Source organism: Camellia sinensis, chromosome 3, assembly GCF_055761805.1.
Source record: "Camellia sinensis isolate YWXY chromosome 3, ASM5576180v1, whole genome shotgun sequence".
NCBI lineage: Eukaryota > Viridiplantae > Streptophyta > Magnoliopsida > Ericales > Theaceae > Camellia > Camellia sinensis.
Genome location: NC_138963.1, coordinates 32,813,628 through 32,833,759, shown reverse-complemented (window position 1 = coordinate 32,833,759; position 20,132 = coordinate 32,813,628). Strand labels below are relative to the sequence as shown.

Sequence of the window (20,132 nt, the reverse complement as noted above, 5' to 3'; positions counted from 1 at the left end):
AATCACAAAACTTCATAACTAGACAACAACGTTTCATAGCTAGTAATAGTAGAAATCTTAAAGGGTTTAAATGAAAAAAAAAAAGAAAAAAAATTGGTGGTGGTTGAAACAAAGTTCAAAGTGGCCAAATCTGTTTGATTTTAATTTTCAAAATTCACTTTTCAAAAAATTTTAGTTTTTCGTTCTTCGTATTTTTTTTTGTTTTTATTGATTTTTTTAAAATATTTTAAGTAATTTTTTTAAATTTTTAGATACACCTAACATAAATACGTTTAAAAAGTATAATATTTGTAAAAAAATCTTTAAAAAAATCACTAAATACCAAAAACACAAAAAAGAAGAAGAAGAAAATTCAGTACAATTTTTGTATTTTTATGTATTTATTAATTTTTTAAAATAATTTTTCACAAATATTTTACTATTTAGATACATCTAAGTAAGGTGCATCTAACAAAGTAAAAAAATTGTTGGAAATTTTAAAAATATTCACTAAAAACAAAAAAACACAAAAAACAAAAAACTCAATTTTCAAAAAATTGAATTCAGAAAACTGAAACCAAGCACATTGATTATTTTTTTAGTTTTGGTTAATGAGTAAACTCGTAAACCTGTCATCCGCTGATTTCGAAATCAACTACCTAATGTCAGTTAACCGGAGTAGAACGAGAGTCAAATCTCAGGTGTGTGCACCAACTCCGCAACACACACACTATTTTAGTCAAAGAGTGCAACGGTTAGGATTTGACCTCACACCTAAGCCCTGGATATGGGTCGTCTAGCACTTAGAGGCCATCCTAGGACCACTACACCAAATCCCTAGGAGTTGGTCCTAGGGGGTGTGAAACCTAAGCTCTCAGGGCTTATACCCCAAAGTCTTACCAAAGTGCCACAGCCCCTTGGGTTACTGATTAGTTTTTACCCCTTTCCTTTCACTTGCTATTGATAGAGAGGGATTGATTACCTAGGGGACGTTCTTCCATAGGAAACAAGAGAATACCTTCGAAAATTCTGAAAAAAAGAGAGAAAGAAAGTTATTGAAATAATTAATCATCCAGGTCTTCTTCCCTCCCATTTTTTAAACTACAGAACAGTACTAAAATGAGTACGTACTCATGAGCAAGATAGAATGAGGGTGTTTGGTAAAGCTTAAAAACTACTTAACTCAACTTTTAGATTATTTTAAGCTGTTTTGGTATGTTTGATAAAACTTAAAATCACTTTTTGTAGCTTAAATTAAGCAAAAAAGTGCTTTTTGGCTGAATGGCCTCCGGGGTGCTTAACTCATTCATCTTAAGGGGGAAGCTACAAATTAAGGGGCAAAATTACTTAAATGCAATTTACTAGTTTGAAGTATTACCAAATTGCCATTATATAAACCAAAAAGCATCATTGTTCATTCTCTGAGAGAGAGAGGGGCGATTTCCAACGGGTGATTTCCGGTGCTCTCCTCTCTCTTTCTCTCTCTCACGAACCAGTGTTCTCCTTCTCTCTCACACTCAAGAACCAGATCTCTTTTCTCTCTCTTTCTCTCTCTCTCTCTCTCTCTCTCTCTCTCTCTCTCTCTCTCTCTCTCTCTCAGCGATTGAAACCCTAGCTTCGCAATCGAAATCCTAACCATCGATTGCGTGATGATCGCGATCTGAAACCCTAGAGTCATGATCGACTACGTGACGATCGATGGTGACGATCAACTGTCCGTTGTCATCCGACATTGGTTCGTTGCTGCTGCTCTCTCTCTCTTTGGCGTTGGTTCGTCGTTGTTGTTCTCTTTTTCCGACGATGGATTTCAATTTTTTTTTTTTTGGAGGTTTTTGAGTGTTTTTTTAATAAAAAAAATCAAACTAATAACTAAGCATTTTAGCCATTAATGAAATAAATTTTATATTAATTGATACTAATTAACAATTTTAGTATTAATTGATGCTACTTAAGGTATTAATTGACACTAATTAATTTATAATGAAAAAAATGAAATAATTTTACTAAAAATGAAAAAATGAAATATCACTAAAAATAATGACATAAATTGAAAAAAAAATGAAAGGATTTGTCAAATGAATAAATGAATTACTAAAAATGGAAAAATGAAATATCACTAAAAAAAATGAAAAAATGCAATATCACTAAATTAAAAAAATAATAATAATAACATAATCACAATTTTTTAAAAAAAATAAGATTGAAGAAAAAAAATGAAATACAAAATGAAATAACTTATATTAAATGAAAAAAAAAATTGAATATTATAACTTCTATTGAATAACTAATTGAAATTAATATAAAGAAAAATAATGTAATGACATCACAACATTAATACTAAGGAGAAAAAGAAAGAAGAGAAAAGAAAATAAGGAGAAAAAGAAAAAAGAAATGAAGAAAAAGAATAAAAAAAAGCGTTGATGCTAATTAAGCCATTAATTGACACTAATTAATTTATAATGAAAAAATGAAATAATTTTATACTAATTGATACTATTAATGAAAATAATAATTTTTGTAATACTAATTATATTAACTTTTATTAATGAAATAACTTTTTTAAAATTAAAACTGAAGAAAATGACAAAATAATCATTTTTATATCATATAAGGGCAAAATGACAATTATATAGCAAAAAGTTATTTTACAGCTTATCAACCAAACACTACTCTGTTGCTTAAATCTATAATCACACAACTGTACCAAACAGGTTAATCGTTTATGTTCACAGTTATAAGCTATAATCTGTTAAGTTATAATATATAATCATTCTTCCACAGTTCTACCAAACGAGGCCAATGTCTCATGAGATTTGTCATTATCAACCCCAGATGCACCGAGTACATTGTAACATTTGCACCTTCCTTCTACATATATGCAACTCACATCAATAAATATACGATTCAAAATTGGAAACATATACACAAATATTACTAGAAATATCATAAAAAAAAATTGCATTGGCCAAGAGTAGTTGCAAAAAGCCCCTAGAGATCATCATGAGTCAGCAGAAGGGGGAGAAGCTAATATGGAGGTGATAAAAAGTATTTGTGTTAGAGAGGCAAAAGGGTAAAAACCCACTTTTAATTTCAGTAGTAACTCTGACTCCAGAATTGAGTTATTTGTAAGAGAAAAATTAGGTACACGTAAATTAAGCTTTTCCCCACCGTTCAAATTATTTTTGTATATGAACTCTCTTGTAAAGTGGATGACTAAAAGAAAAGTAAACTATTTGTAATTTTTTTCCCCTTTCCTTTTATGTAATTCAATTTTTTTGAAAAGATATTTTCTTTTACAGCATTCTTAGCAACTGAACGGAGCAAGCTTTTTGAAGAAGTAGCCAAATCACCTGTAAATGTCGAGAAAGCTAGTTGGCATGCAATATGTTAGCTAATTTGGATTGACCATACGCCTTTTTATTAGAATAACTGATTCGAGACAACAATAAAAAGAAAGAAGGATTGAAATTAGCTTCATTTATTCATGTAAAAATTATAGAAGTATTAAATGCTCATAAAAATTATAAGCTATTAAGGTTGTGTCTAAATGTTAAATTTGATAATAAATTAATAAAAATTAAAAAAAATAAATAGAATATAAGGAAAAGTTAATAAAATAATTTGAAAGACGTGAAAACACAAGATATTCATGAATTAAGGTCTTGGTTATCTATTTGATTAGAAAGAAATGACGAAAAAGTAAAGGGTTAGCATTAAAATTATATAAGAACATTGTTGAAAATTTTAGCTTTATCATTCGAAAAGCTTGAAAGTTGTAAGAAAATTCTTATATTTTACTTAATGATCTTTTTCATTTTAAACAAGTGAATGGAATCATGAGCAAATCTTAAAGGAATGATAAATTTTTTCCACTTTCAAGTGTTCCCTCCTTATTTTGTGGGAAACCAAAATCTAAGTTTTGAAGTTTAAGAGGATTGTATGAAACTTTATTGCTAAAATAAAAAACAAAACAATAAAAAAATATAAGAATTTTTTTCTTTTACATACTTTTTTCCATAACTATATTGCTTATCAAAACAACATTTTTGAAGTTTGAAAATGTGTGAATAAAACGCAGTATCAAATTGGTCAAAAATAGTGAAATATAAAATTTTTGGGTGATGTTTATATACCTTTTAGATAAAATGTTGATTATTTTAATCAAATATTGTTGTGTTTTGAATTTTGAACTCTAACGTTGTATTTGAATTACAAATTTAGATAGAAATTTGAAAATAAAAAGAGAAACGGCACACACAAAAAGAGAGCTTATATTTCACTCTCTCTTTTTTTTTTTTTTTGGGTCTAAATTTATAATTTAAACACAACCTAAGAATTTGATGCTCTATGCAAATAACAAATGTTAGGACTAACAGGGTCAGGTACCACTCTAACCTCCCATTGGACACTGTCAATGAGATAGTGCCTTTTCAACTATCTCAAAATGGAATAAAAAATCTGATTTTCAATATCAAAACCTATAGAATAACCTCCCCTATTACTATCCCTACTTAAAAAAGTGTCATCAGAGATGAAATTTTGAATGATTGTGTGAATGATGTTAAAATTTTGAATGGTTGTGTCAATGAATGTTATTAAATGGGTTACATGTTCCTCTCTTACACATCATGGGCAGGCCCATCCAATTTCAGTGATGTACTTGTAATATGCCCAATATCTAGAAATGGTGATTTTTGTCCATCCCGCCTTGCTCTAATGAGTAAGTGGGGCAGAAACAAATTTTGTTTCCTCACACCCGATAATATTTATTAAACAAATTTATGTATATAATTTAATTTTTTTAATATAATAATATTAACAAAAATTATACATCTCTCTAATTTGAAAGCTCTAAAAGAGTAATAATGATGTGGAAAATATTTTTTAAAAAAAAAATCCAAGCCAAAACATCACCTCATATGGGACCCACACACCAATTAAAGCTATTAAAACTCTTAATTTAGAGTTCCCAATCTTTTTTCTAATATTAAAGAATGAGACTTAACATTCATTTTCACACATTAATTTAATTCTCATCTTACATACTTTAACTCTTATTAATAATAAATCATTATTCCTAATATATTATATTATCTCTGATTTTGTATTAGTATCCCCATTTTTACAACTATAAAATTAACTTACCCTCATTCCGTCCTAATTTGCCCCTCCCTGATTTGATACAATCTAGATAGGGGTGGGATACTACAAACGTACCCAAAATCCAGGCTCCCTACCTATGCTAATTTTATTATCCCATCCAATTGTCAACTAGCACCCTCAATTTTTTATTTTCAATTTTTTTTCTTTTGTATACAATATGATCATAAAAATTATTAAATATTTTTGGATTATCATATAACATTGTCTATATTTTTTTTATCGTCATATGACATTGTCTATATGATAATTAATCTCGGCAAATGAGAAAAATCACAACACACAGTCATCATTTGTCTTTTAATTATCTAATAAAGGTATAAATCTCTGTATTTCAGTCATACAATATTTTACTACATGATTAATTTAGAATATCATATAAATAATATTACATAATGTTTTGAAATTACTAAATAATTACCCTATGATCATGGTTTTTCTACCAAACTATATGTTAGGATTGAAATTTCAGCACTTCTTTAAAAAATAAAAAGAAAAAGTAGCATTATATAAATGAATGTAAATCATCATGATAGTTTACACGAATCTACATTACTTGTTACCTCTTTTCTCTTCTCTATCCTATTGGATCTTATTTGATTCTTATGATGATTTTTGTGACATGAATAATTTTATAAATCAACAAAATTTAAAGAGACAAAAAAGAAACATGTGATATTTGTTTCGTTTACCCATCAAGTGATATGAAATTAAGCTTAAGAGGTTGTTTGGGAAACTGATAAAATAAAATAAAATCAAAAAATCATTAAAAAAGTTTTAAAAAATCATATAAAAAAGTTAAAGATTCATTTCTTTCTTTCTGTACTTCTTTTTTTTTTAAATTCAAAAAATTATTCTCAAACACTTTATTTTTTTCACCTCATAATTTAACAAAATTACTAAAAAAACCATTTCCTTAACAAGCCCTAAGTATAAATGCATATACTTATTTTTTTCTACTCCGATAAGAGTGTCTCAAACTTTTACTGAAATTTTTCATCAAATTTAAATTTGTTAAAATACGCACACTTTTGTTGCTCCAACCATGGCATCAAACCCATATCAAATGAAAGGAAAATAAAAAATTTCATCAGATTGAGGGAGGCTTCATCGTTCATCAAATTTTTACAAATAGTCGTTACTTTTGCAGAGATTTCACCGTACACCGGATGACCGGCCGATTATCCTCCCGATCAACTGATTGTTTGATGAAAATTTACATAAGTCGGACGACCTCTTGTCAACCAGTTGTTTGATAAAAATTAAAAATTAGCATTGGAACACATAGTATCATATGAAACTTTCATTAATTTTTTATTCAAATTTAATATTAAATTTTTTTTTGAGTAAGTGTTAGAGATACTCTAATTGCTGTCTAATTGTCTAGCACATGATTTGGGTGCCCATTATGAAAATTATTCAAATTATTAGCTTAATTATTCAAATTATGGAAACTATTTAAATTATTCAAATATTATTCAAATTATTCATATTGTAAATAATTCAAATTATTCAAATTATGGAAATTAGGATAGACTCCGTGGATCATTCCTCCCTCCATATTGTAAATAATACAAATTATGAAAATGATTCAAATTATTAGGATAATTATTCAAATTATGGAAATTATTCAAATTATTAGGATAATTATTCAAATTATGGAAATTATTCAAATATTATTCAAATTATTCATATTATAAATAATTCAAATTATTCAAATTATTCATATGGTAAATAATTCAAATTATGAAAATTATGGAATAAGCATATTAGGATATATTGCCTTTTGGAAATTAGGAAGGTAGGAAGGAATGAAACTTCCAGAGAACAGAGGGAAAGCGTGTTCAAAGAAAATAAGGAATGTTAGAAACATACTATAGACTACTGATGAGAGAGAGGGAGAGAGTATATTCATGTTCAAATGTGTCTCTCTCACTCAGCCATCACTGTCTGAAAAAAAATCTCCCTTGCTTTCTTCAGGGATCCCCTGTCCCCTCTGTCTATCCATATATATTAATCACTTTCAGTTCAACCATTCCACACAGTCTCTCTCTCTCTCTCACGACAATTTTTGCAGCCATTCACAGTCTCTCTCTCTCTCTCTCTCTCTGTGTCTCAAAATGGCCGAGTCACAGAATAAGGTTTTTGCCGCCTTTTGGTACTCCATCATAGGCCGCCTCCTCTGCACCAACAGCAGAAAGAAAGATCAGAAGGAGGAAAAAAATGGAGTTAAGATTTTTTATCTTCATCATTTTGATCTTCACAGTTTGAGTCCTCATCAACCAATGTTTGCGTCTTTGGCATTCACAACTCAAGCCATGAGGCTGTTGGAGGAAGAGCAGTTTCCTCAGTTGAATAAGTAAATTTAGTAATTTTCTCTATATTTCTCTCTCCCCCCTTCTTCTTGTTCTCTCTCTAATCTTTGTCTCATTGAATTTCTACAGGAAAGAAAAGGACCCGTTGAAACCGAAGCAACCGATGTCTGCGTTTTTCATGTTCAGAAATGAGCAAAGAGCAGAGAGCAAGAGTGGCTGGGAGGTAATTGAAGAATGGAATAACATGACAGAGAAACAGAAGAAGCCTTATGAAAAGGTTCAATTAACTCTATCTTTCTCTCTCAATCTCTCTCTCTCTCTCTCTCTCTCTGTGTCTCTGCAACAACAATTTCATATTTTGGGAACTTACAAATTGCAAAGCAAAACATGGAAAAGTATTTGGAAGAAATGGAGGCTTACAAGTAGAGGAACGAGGAAGAGTCTACCAATCCCAAAAAAGAAGAGGATGAGAAGATGAAAATTCACAAGCAAGACAAGAAGGAGGAGAAAACCGATAACATAATCAAGGTTTGGCCTTATAACAATGAATTGTCGATACCTTCTTATGAAGCTTGGCTTTTGTGACCGCTAAATTATGTCTGCTCTTGTTACAGAAAACGAAAGAGAATCGCTAGAAGAAGAAGAAGATTGATGATCCCAACAAACCGAAGAAGCCTGCATCCTCATTCCTTTTATTCAGGTCAGTCATTTTAAAATATGTTATAAGGACCTATATATATACCTAACAAGATTAAAAGTAAATACCTAAAATTTTGGTCATTTTATTTTTATTCACAATAATGCTAGAATTGCTAGTAGTCACGGATTAGCCATATGGTGGTGAATCAAAGAATTAGCAGACATTAACAGTACAACAAAATGTAATGAAATTTGCTTTATATTTTCTTATACTATGTTTCTTATACTATGTTATTTTTGTTGATAATACAGCAAAGAGGCAAGGAAGAACTTGTTGGAAGAGAGGCCGGGAATTAATGACTCTACCCTTAATGCCCTCATTTCAGTGAAATGGAAGGTGTGAAATTTAACTATCTGTTTGGGTAATTCTTTTTTTGAAAATGTAAAAAGAAGTACTGAAAATTTTGGTTTTGTACTTGTAGGAATTGAGTGAAGAAGATAAGCAAACCTGGAATGAAAAAGCTGCAGGAGCCAAGGAGCCAAGATGGAATTAGAAGAGTATAACAAATCTACAGCAACGGAGGAGGAAAACAACAACAACCCACAACAGCAAAAAGCAAGCTTGAATATTGATGAAGGAGGCTCTACTTTTTTTTGGCCATTTCAATGTTGAATCTATAGTTTGAGATTGAATTAGTATTATGATTCAATTAGGATTATAAACAAGTTGAATAGAGTTTGAGCTGAGTGGTAAGTTATTTTATTTAATTTAAAATTTTAATGAGTTTCAAAATGAATTTAAGTTTGATTTATAGACTTAGCACAGATAGACAGGAGGCTTGTTTGGCTTGATACCTGATCATACTTTTTACATTTTGATTCTGCACCTATAACTTGGTCTTGTTGGGTACATAGATCATTTATTTATTCCAAGTTTATCTTCCAATCATGTTCTTGACTTTGAATTTCAAGTTTACAGTTTTTTTTTTTCATACTTGATTCCTAACTATAATCTGCTATATGAACCATAATTTTCAATCTACTATATCAATCTGCTAAATAATTTTGGGGCTAAATAAGTCCTTATTACCCTTAGTCTTTATAGCGATCCCGGTTTTCCCCTCTCATGTTTACTGTATTCCGAACTCGGTTCCGTTGACAGTTGTTGTTGTCTGTATTTCATTTTCGTCCTTGAACTCTTTGCATTTGAGTTTAGAATTGCCTTGGGCGTGTTTCAAACAGGTTGGTTGAGCTTTTGTCCCAACTCTTGTTGCCCAGATTTTTAGTGATCCGCTCGAGCGGGTCTTCTTGCGCTCGAGCAGAGTTTGCATACCTTCAGTAGTTTTTCCGTCTGCAAAAATACTGCAGATGTGTTTTCCACGCTCGAGCTGATTTCTTTACGCTCGAGCGGGTCGAGCTCGAGCGGGTACACTTGCGCTCAAGCGGGTGTTCTATGACTGTAAAAGTACTGGAAGAGTGTAATCTACGCTCGAGCTGGTTTTCCTTTGCGTTCGAGCGGATAGCGTTTTGCTGTTGTGCCTTGGCGCTCGAGCGGGTCTTTTTGTGCTCGAGCGGGTTAAGTTTTTGTGTCTGACGCTCGAGCGTCCTATTCTCCGCTCGAGCAGGTCATACGTATATCAGATCGCAGCTAGGTCATTTTAAATCACTTTTTTAACTCTCTCTCTCTCTCTCTCTCTAAGAATCCATCTAGCTCTGGAGTGTTTCTACCTTAGTTCCTTTGTATAAAAGGTAGAGTTTGGCTTGGGCTATCTTTGGATCAGAAAAAGTGTTGATTTGGAGCATTTTTGGGTTTCTTCATCTTTCCCTTTGGGCTTCAAACTTTGAGGTAGGGATAACTACTCATATTTATGGTCTTTGACATAAACTTGTTGTCATTTTGATGTAATGTTGAAGTTGGGTAATTGTGGGTGTTAGGGTTTCAATATGAAAAGAGGGGTTTTGTTCTTTTGGGCCAATACATGTGTATTTGGGTCCTAAAATGAGATTGCAGTTGTTTAATGATAATATTTGGACCTTTGGGTCAATATTGGAAAGAGGGGAGAAAGCCTTAATTTTTGTTATGAGTTAATTTATATAATAAATTTGGGAATGTTATGGAAATATGAAATTGAGTTGGGAATAATGAAATTGGCTCATTATGTAGTCGAATGGTGGAGTTGGATTTAATAATCACTCACCTTTGAGAATTATTGATAATTTATCTGTTGGTGCATTTATTATCTGTTTAGAAATAACTGCTTTGGGCTATCGGTGGAGGATAGTCTTGATTGTTGTAGACACTACATGATGATTAGGTGAATTAAAACTAATCAATTTGAGTATGTCATTGAGTATGACAGTTGGAATAATACAACGAATATGTGTATTGATTGGTCATTGTATATGATAAGTATTTGGATACATGGGTGCCAAATCCCGCGGATGAAATTTCCGTAAAATGGTAATTCAAAAATAATTATATATGGGTGCCGAATCCCGCGGATGAAATTTCCGTAAAATGATAATTCAAAAATATCTATACATGGGTGTCGAGTCCTGCGGATGAAATTTCCGTAAAATGGCCACAAGAAAATAATTACACATGGGTGCCGAATCCCGCGGACGAAATTTCCGTGAAATGGAAGTTTGAAGTATTGTTAGCATGAGATGTAGTCTCATTTAAGTTGTTTAGCCAGGTTTTGAGCCGTGCTTACAAGTTGAGAATTGGTTAAGTAAAGGATTATGGAACTGGATTGTACTGTATGTTGGTTTTTATGAGTTAAACATTTATCAAGTGCTAACGTTTTAGTTATTGTTCATACTATGTTTAGCATATCTCTACTGGGTGTTAGCTCACCCTATTTGGGACATCATTTTCAGGAGCAGATGACATACCACCTCCAAGGACGTAGCTTGGGAGGCTTAGTGGCTAAGAGACCTTTTTGATTATTTTTTTGTATTATATGTATATCAAGCTAAGGGCTTATTTTGTGTAGAGTTAGTACTCTCCTTTTTGTAACCAAGTGTTGACTTGGAAAGTTGTAAGCCCGTAGGGCATTTACTTTTGTTGTCAACATATAATACATTCTGTAAGAATACTCTGATTTATGAAATGTGATATCTCTTTCTTGTATCATGGATGTCTATTTTTTGGTTTATTTTGAGGGCGTCACAGGCTTGATGTAGGGACATTCAATTTTGGGGATTTAAGCCAAAAAGGAAGCATTTACACCTTTCACAAGTTTCCAATTTGATTAAAATTCCTTCAAAAATCTAACATCTCCCTTTGTGGGTATCCAAAATTTGTTAATGAATCAAAGGTTTAATCCATTTGCCCTGTATCTTTGTTTCCATCACAATTAATTACATCCAAGTAAAAAAACATTTTCCCTTTCTTGTTTTTATTCAAGGAACATAAATATATAACACAATCATTTCTTACATTTTTTAAAAGAAAACATGAAAAATAAGATGTTAGATTTAGAATAGGCAGATCACAGCGACAGAGTACCATCACAGTGGACTGGTTTAGATATATAGCAGTAAAATAACATGATCTGGACATGAAGAGGAGGACAGGAAGCTGGAAAGACAATGCCATTATGTTTCTTTATGAACTAATGGCTAAACAATGTATTTCTATTTGTCACATTAAAAGCATTATTAAATAGTAAATATATCTTCTATGTAGCCAAATTAACCAAAATGACACTTCTCTATCTCTCTATGTTCATTATGGACAAAGCAAGCCAAAGGATGCAAAAATTCTATCTCAGAGTGATGTTCTCCTAACCACCTATGAAGTTTTTTCTTCAGAATTTTCAACAGAGGTATCCTAAAGGGTTCTTGTTTGAATTTATGTCATATCTTTGAGCACATCTTGCTTAAGTAGCATGTACAGATAAAATCAATATAAATTTTTCTTCCATTCTATAGTTTTACTTTGTAGAAGGCTAAAGAAAATGGGGGACTTTACTCAGTGAGATGGTTTAGGGTGGTGCCTAACGAGGGACATACCATAAAATCTTCTAAGAATCAAATGTCTATGGATGCAGCTACACTTACTGCTGATCGTCAATGGTGTCTTACTGGTACTCCTATCTAGGTATATTAATATAATCAGATTGTGGTGTTGTACTGAGATTATTATTCAGTTAACCGTCTTTTTCTTTGAACTGTTTCTATTTTATGTCTTGTGGATTACCTTAACTATATGGGCAGTGTACAATTAGGACACATTCATTATTTAGCAGTTTCAATTTTTTTTCCTTCTTGTAATTTATACTTTGTTATGAACTAAAACAGAAAATCGTAGGAGAATTTCTGAATTTACTAGTGTTTGGGGCTTATTATCTGGTATGCATTAACTGGTATAGGAACATTATTTGCCTCATTCACATTTCTTTTGAGAAGTTTTTTCATCATGTTTAAATTCTACACAATCTTGTATCAAACATTCTGGATTGCAGTTTTCTACTTAAGTACATTGTGATTGTGGTTTCAACTCCTAGTTGCATATATATTTTTATTTCTTGACTTTAAGGAATTACATATTGATAAAAAAAGATATATGGAAACCCTAAATCTATGAATATTTTACGAAATATGATAGCATGGAAGAATTTGCATAAATTAATAAAAGTAATATGGTGGATGGATAATGTTGGTACATAGATATGTTGAAGTTAGGAATATGTTGATGGCTATATCACAAAAACTACATAATTTTGACAGCTGTTTGAATTTTCAGAGCAATTGTACAGTTAGTGTTAAATCTCCCAATCATCACTCATTTTCACTTGGATTTTAAATAAAAACTTCATTTGATATGAACACCAATGGCAAAAACCAATTTTCTTTTTAAAAATTCTCATCTTATCACAAGAATGGCAGTTCGCTAAATGATAAACTTCAAATGAAGCAAATATAGCCTTTGAATTGAACATTTGAGTCAAGATTTAAGTCTCCCTTCATTTGGATATTTAGAGTCGAAAACCCCATAAACTAAGTCGAAAAAGGGCGTTGGGGGCCAACAACGTAAAATAGCCCCCAAACCACTCTAGGGATGTCACGGATAAGTTCCTCATGACAAATAGGACTTGTGGGGTCAGACGGCATGTAATTAGCACACGGAGGTTGGGAGTTAGAGTAAAAAACACCTAAAACTTAGTCGAAAGAGAGCGTTCGGGGGGGGCGAAAATGCAAAACAACTCCTGAACCACTCTATGGATGTCACGGACAGCTTCCTCATGACATATAGGACCTGAGAGGACAGACGACATGTAATTAGCACACTTAGGTTGGGAGTTAGAGTGAAAAACACATAAAGCTTAGTCGAAAAAGAGCGTTCGGAGGGCGAAAATGCAAAACCCCCCCCCCCCCGAACCACTCTATGGACGTCACAGGCAGCTTCCTCGTGACAAATAGGACCTGTGGGGATAGACGGCATGTAATTAACACACATAGGTTGGGAGTTAGAGTCGAAAACGCCTTAAACTTAGTCAAAAAAGGGTGTTCAGGGGGCGAAAATACAAAACAGTCCCGAACCACTCTATGGATGTAACGGGCAACTTCCTCATGACAAATAGGACCTGTGAGGACAGACGGCATGTAATTAATACACATAGGTTGGGAGTTATCGTCGAAAACGCCTCAAACTTAGTCGAAAAAGAGTGTTCAGAGGGTGAAAATACAAAACAACTCCGAACCAGTCTATGTATGTCACATGAATTTGCAAATTAAACAAACAACTACAAGTAATGCAACACATAAAATAGGTAATGAAGAAATCCAAGTCTAATTTTTCAATTGTAAAAAACCAACATGACCGAGCGTTTGGAAATTCCTTTTCAGAATCCAACAAAGATGTTGTCTGAATCCAATAATAGTGAATCACGACTAAGCTAAGCTAAGGCTTGATTGGCAAGGGTAGATATAGCGCATAGCTCGCGACTAAGCTAAACTTTACAATTGGGTTTAAACTTATCATTAGTTCATGCAAATTTCCATGTTACTGCAGGGACTGATGATGGTTCGGAACAATGGGGATATGTTGAAGTTCAACCCAGTATGTCAAATTTTTCTATGAAATCTGAAAACAATATCCCCCAACTACTTTATTCTTGTGGTGGTTGTCAATAGGTCAACTATGCGCACATAAACCAATCACAGAACCGGATGCAAAACATGGACAGGTGTTTGAACCTGTGACTGGTTTTCTGTGTTCCTAGCATTAATCTCTTGTCAATAGTGTAATTCTTAGTACTATTTATCAGCACCTTATTCATTGTTGTGCATTGTGTAATGTAGAGGCCCACATGTTTTGGTGGCTTTAAGTCCTCAAAGAGTTGAGGATCCTTCCAATCCATGGCCTATAATTTTATGGCTCCAAGGAGGTCTTGTAAGTAGTTCCAGTAAAACATGAAACTACCAACAAAAAAAAAAATGCACTATTCATAGGGGGCTTCTGGAGTTGGGTTTGGAAATTTCTTAGAAATCGGACAATTAGACATGGATTTGATGCCACTAAATTCAACATGGCTCACCAAAGCCGATCTCTTATCTGTGGTAAATTTCACATCCACATACCTTCTTCTTTTTCTTTTTTTTTAATCATAATAACTTAATGAACTTTAATTTTTGTAGTTTCATGTGATCTGTGTTTGTTCTTGTAAGACAGCCCGGTTGGAACCAGATTTAGTTATGTACAACATGCGAGTCTGGTAGTTAGGACCGATGCAGAGGCAGCGATTGATTTGACTTCGATGTTGGAGGCCCTTTTCAATGGAAATGAAACCTTACAAAAGAGTCCTCTGTTCATTATTGCAGAGTCACATGGAGGAAAATTTGCAGTTACTCTTGGGTTATTGGCTCTTAAAGCTATCGAAGCAGAGGAATTAAAGCTACAACTTGGAGGTAATAGTTACTGTCTACTGTTTTGGAAGTACTTTTCTTGCTTTTGATAGCAATGATTGGTTCAAAATTCACTATTCATATAAACATAAAGAACTTGTTTTGTATTGTTTTTATTTGTATTTATTTATTTTTTTGTGTTTTTTGAAACAAAACAATGAAAAGTTTGAAAATAATCACTCTTTTCAAGTCGTTTTCATTTTTGTGCAAAAACAGTTTTTTAAAATTCAGAAAATATTTTTAAAGTGTTTCCTAGAAAATGGTGCTCTTAGAAAAAGTCCCTGAAAGCAGTTTTTAGAAACCAAACAAATTTCTGTATCAGCTGCCATTTTTTGCTTTTTGAGAGCAAAATATAGAAAGCAAAAACTATAGAAAATTTGTGTCCAATAATTACCCTCTAAATACGACCTTTTTTTTCCTAATTCTTGCATTCTTGCATTGTAGTATATAAGAGTTGCTTTGGGAGACAGTTGGATTTCTCCTGTAGATTATGTGGTATGCTGGTTGCTTGATTATAACCAAATCTCTTTATCTGTTTGGTATAAAAGAAAATTAAATTTGGTTCATTTAATTTGAATATACGTATTGTACATGTGAAGTTTTCATGAGGACCTCTTCTCAAGGACTTGTCACGACTCGATAGCAATGCCTTGTACAGTTCAAACAGGTTTTGTTAAAATTGCTTTTTGAAACAAATTTTGAATAAAGAGAGTGAATATACTCTTAGCCTAACCACGATACATGCAAGAGCAGTTTAGCGCAAAATATTAAGAAGGAAATTGCAGAAGGAAAGTATGAAGCTGCAACAAACACTTGGGAAGTGCTTGAGAATTTTATTTCAGCAAACAGTAATGATGTGGTAAGTCCCTATCGACACACACAGAGACATAGACACAGACAAACACTAGCATAGATATATACAACTGGGATTTAGAATGTTGAGTCACTTTGTGTTTGAATTGCAGGACTTCTATAACTTCATGTTGGATCATGGCAATGACCCCGTTGAATCAAGAACGTTTGATTCAAATGGACTATTGGTGGATAGGTACTCGACATATATGAGCACCAAGATATTTTCATTGACTAATGGTGCATTGGGTCCTGACCTTGGTACAGTGATGAACGGGCCTATAAAACAGAAGCTATTCCAGAGAACGTAACGTAAGTTGTCCCGTGCTATTAAAACAAATTATTTGAAAACAAAGCGGGTGTGATGCATGACTATAAAATTTTACATATAACAATTTTACCCAAAATCGTGTAGGTGGGATGGACAGGGTGGAATTGTTTTCTCAGCCATGGCTGGAGACTTCATGAAACCAAGAATCAAAGAGTAAATATGACTATTTCAATGTTTAAACTCACTTGCAAGTTGCACCTAAGAAATGACTGTTTTCGGTTGTAGACAACATGAAGTTAAATTGGGCATTATGGTAATTCTCAATCAACAATTTCAAATTACCTTCCATTTACTTGGCCCTGTGAAGAATGAAATGGAATTGGACTAATAATGTTTACTCTTTTTCTTTCCAAGTCCAATTTAGAGCTATTGGCTATTTGTTTGTTTGCTAGAGTTGGAATAAGTCCACGAGCACAAAAATAGGTTATAGAATACACATGGAATGATAAGATTTTCAAAAAGTGGACCCCACTAACAAACCTAAAAAATCTTGTTTATTCATGTGTATTTTGTGTCCAATTTTATGTGTTCGTAGAAGAACTCCTTTGAGTTATAACCTTTGTCGCATTTTTTAGGTTGATAAACTCCTGGTCAAAGGCATAAATGTGACCATTTACAATGGACAGGTATTATGAATATCTTGTGATTATCAATGTAGATGAACATGTTAGATAGAAATTAGAGAACTTTGGATGAAAAGAGTGTAGACAAGGATATACTTCATTTTAGAACAACAATGCAATGCAATGAAAATAAGAGTAGAGTTGTTACGATAGATTCTTTAAGAAGATTAATTTCCTCCAAAGTCTTGCATTTATTTGGTTTTGATATGTTATGTATGACAGATTGGTCTCATATGTGCAACCAAAGGAACAGAAGCATGGGTTGACAAACTCAAGTGACGGTTCTTTCCATTTTAAATTTGGAAAATGATTGGTGGCCCTAAAAAAGTTGCCCCTAATACCCCTAATTTCCATTTTTGGAAACTGTTTTTTTCTTTCTTTCTTTTTTCCTTTTTTTTTTTTTTTTTTTTTTTACTTGAAATGGAATTTCGGGGCATTCGAGCCCCGAAATTTAGGGCCCTCAAGCAGCACCGTTTAAATTTATGCTTCTTTTGTCTTTGTAAAAAACGTTTTATGCAGAAAACATTTTTTGGAAAATGTATTTTGGATTTCTGTGAGATTTGCTAATAAGCTAAATTTTGCAGATGGGAAGGTTTGAAAAACTATTTGAACTTGAGCCGAACTCCTTCGTTCTGGGGAGAAGATAATATAACTACAAAAGCATTCGTAAGGTCCTACAAAAACCTCTTCTTCTATTGGATTCTTGGAGCTAGCCACTTCGTAAGTGTGATTCTATAACATTATTATTGCCTCTTATAGTCACTGTTATTGTTCTTATCGTCATCATTCTTAGCCATGGTTTTTCAATTCATTAGTACTAAATTGATATCTAAACAACCGAAAGCAGAGTTTAAAACATTGCTATACTCAGATTAATCTCACAAGATTGATGTGTCTTATGTAAAAGTAAATATCAAGTAAATCATCATTTTCGACTAGATTCTAAGCAAAGACCGGTTCGTGGACATTGATACTTGCAATTGCCCCTATTAACCACCCCTAGGTCCATCCTTGCTCCTAAATTTTTTAGGCTCACATTCACTACCAATAAACTACATTCAAGGCATGATCAAACAAGTAGACATTGATACTTGGTTGATAATAGCACTCACAATGTCAGAAAGTGGGCAGGGTTGGTGCAGTTCTATCTATTGTTTATGAAATAGAAGTAACATAAATAAGGTGAAGAAAATTGATTATTGAGAAGCAGAGGAAGGAATGCTTTAATTTCCGCTTTTTGATAATCAACTTTCAAGAAGTCATACCAAACAAACTCTAAATCCTCTTTATTTCTGCTTTTAATGATTCAACAATATAAGCATGCATTTGTATATGCATACATATTTATGTATTGTATGTTTAATTTTCGTTTATGGGAAGGTCACTTTCTACATAAAAGGCCTCTTGAATCTTTTTCACTAAAAAAAAATTGTTGGTATGCACAACCATAAGTAACAAATTAAGAGATGAATTAATACCAGTCTTGTTTTGACATAGATTAAGTCTTAGAAAGCACATATAGTTCTTTCTTAGTCTCGTATAATGTAGACATTTTAACCATAAAATTGCGTCCTAAACAAAACAGGATTTAGCATTCTACATTTTGAAAACTTTGATTCTGTGTTAATGCGAGTGACCCTCACGAATTCAAATCCTACCGTTGTTGTTATCTATGTGCAGGTCCCTGTAGATCAGCCTTGCATTTCTCTACAGATGATCAGCAATATAACTCGATCACCAAGTAAATCATGATAGATTATTGATGAAAAAAGCCAAATTCTTGAAGTTCACGCAGTAACTAGGGGTGAGCATGGTCCGGATTGGACCGGATTGGAATAAAACCAGGACCAATCCGTTTTCTACGGTTCCTAAAATATTGAAACCAATCCAATCCGTTTAAATCATGGAACCAATCCGAACCAATCCATTTAAATACGGATTGGATCGGTTTAGGACCACGGATTCACATAATTAAATAACCAAAATATATTTATAACACTTTAATTTTATAAAAATATAAACAGCGCTATATTAGTTCCACAATAGCAACATATTTTTCTATAATAGCGACATACTATTCTAAAATTTAAACAACCATAAGAAAATTGGTTTCACTATAAATATTTAAACCATTACAAATTAAAACTAAAAACCAACAAACAAGAGTAATAAAAGAAGATATTATATGGTTTTAGGTTTGATTTGAGTTTAGATTTTATATAGAATTAAGAGAATATACTATGGGGGGAAATGTATAATAAAAATATAGACTATTTGTATACGGTTCGGATCGGTTCCAATCCGGAACCGTGGGGTTCAATCCGGAACCAATCCGTAGACTACGGATTTTTAATTCTTCAATCCGGAACCGAACCGCGGATTCAAAAAACCAATCTAAACCTATCGGATTGGACTGGACTGGATCGGATTACGAATTTTACGGATTGCTTGCTCAGCCCTAGCAGTAACCCAGATGTTGTCTTAGCAACAGATTCAAGTCACATAAACAGTCACTTCAAAAATGAAAATAAAATTACATACATCTTATCTTTGCTAGATCTTTGTTTAGCAAAAACCTCTTGAGTAAGTATATATTGCAAAAAGTAATTTGGAGTTTGGAATATTTATCATTTGGTGCAACATATTTTTGTAATCATTTTCTTTATGGTTTCATTTGTCTTGACGTAAATTACAACAAGAAATTAGTTTTGATTTAAAATAATTTTTGCATAAAATAAAAATTTTCTTTTTTAATTTTCAGTATTTGGTTAATACTTGAAAAAAATTCATGACAATTTTTTTTGAAGAATAATGCTATGTATTTGCTGGGGAGCAAAAGGGAAAAATTCTCTAAATAACATTGAGTGAGATGAGCAAATCTACTTTAAAAAATATTTTATTTAAACTGTTTGGTTAACTAAACAAAGAGAAAATTGGTAAAATGAGCCTACATCCCGTTAATTTGTAATTCTCCTATATTTGGTATTTGGGCTTAACTTTTATCATAATTTTTTTTGTTGATTTTTTTTCTCGTTTGACATTTGTAGTAAAAAAAAAAACAAAAAAATTCTATATTCTTAAATTTTACTCAACTAGATTGGAAAACTATATTTTTAGATAAATTATACTCATATCCCTTAAGGTTTGAGAATAATATAGTTAACTTTATAAGGTTGGGGTAATTATATTAACCTAATATTTAGTAAAATTAAAGTGATCAAAATTAATATTTATAGTGGATAGATAATAAAATAGACAAATATAAACAAACAAGAAGATGGTAACATCACATTTTCTTCCACTCGACCCATCAATTACTGA

The 20,132-nt window shown here is 32.3% G+C and overlaps 1 pseudogene across 1 annotated transcript in view; it reads left to right on the top strand.

Annotated features, from left to right (window-relative positions):
* LOC114264864 (serine carboxypeptidase-like 51) overlaps positions 1 to 18,604 on the top strand; it is a 68,655-nt pseudogene extending 50,051 nt beyond the window's left edge. The window contains exons 5-14 of the transcript XR_014363339.1: positions 14,837 to 15,014; positions 15,460 to 15,500; positions 15,605 to 15,672; positions 15,759 to 15,864; positions 15,971 to 16,165; positions 16,273 to 16,341; positions 16,764 to 16,814; positions 17,034 to 17,086; positions 17,396 to 17,531; positions 18,492 to 18,604. The product of XR_014363339.1 is annotated as a serine carboxypeptidase-like 51 (transcript). The remainder of the gene's footprint in view (positions 1 to 14,836; positions 15,015 to 15,459; positions 15,501 to 15,604; positions 15,673 to 15,758; positions 15,865 to 15,970; positions 16,166 to 16,272; positions 16,342 to 16,763; positions 16,815 to 17,033; positions 17,087 to 17,395; positions 17,532 to 18,491) is intronic.
* The last annotated feature ends 1,528 nt before the right edge of the window (positions 18,605 to 20,132 follow it).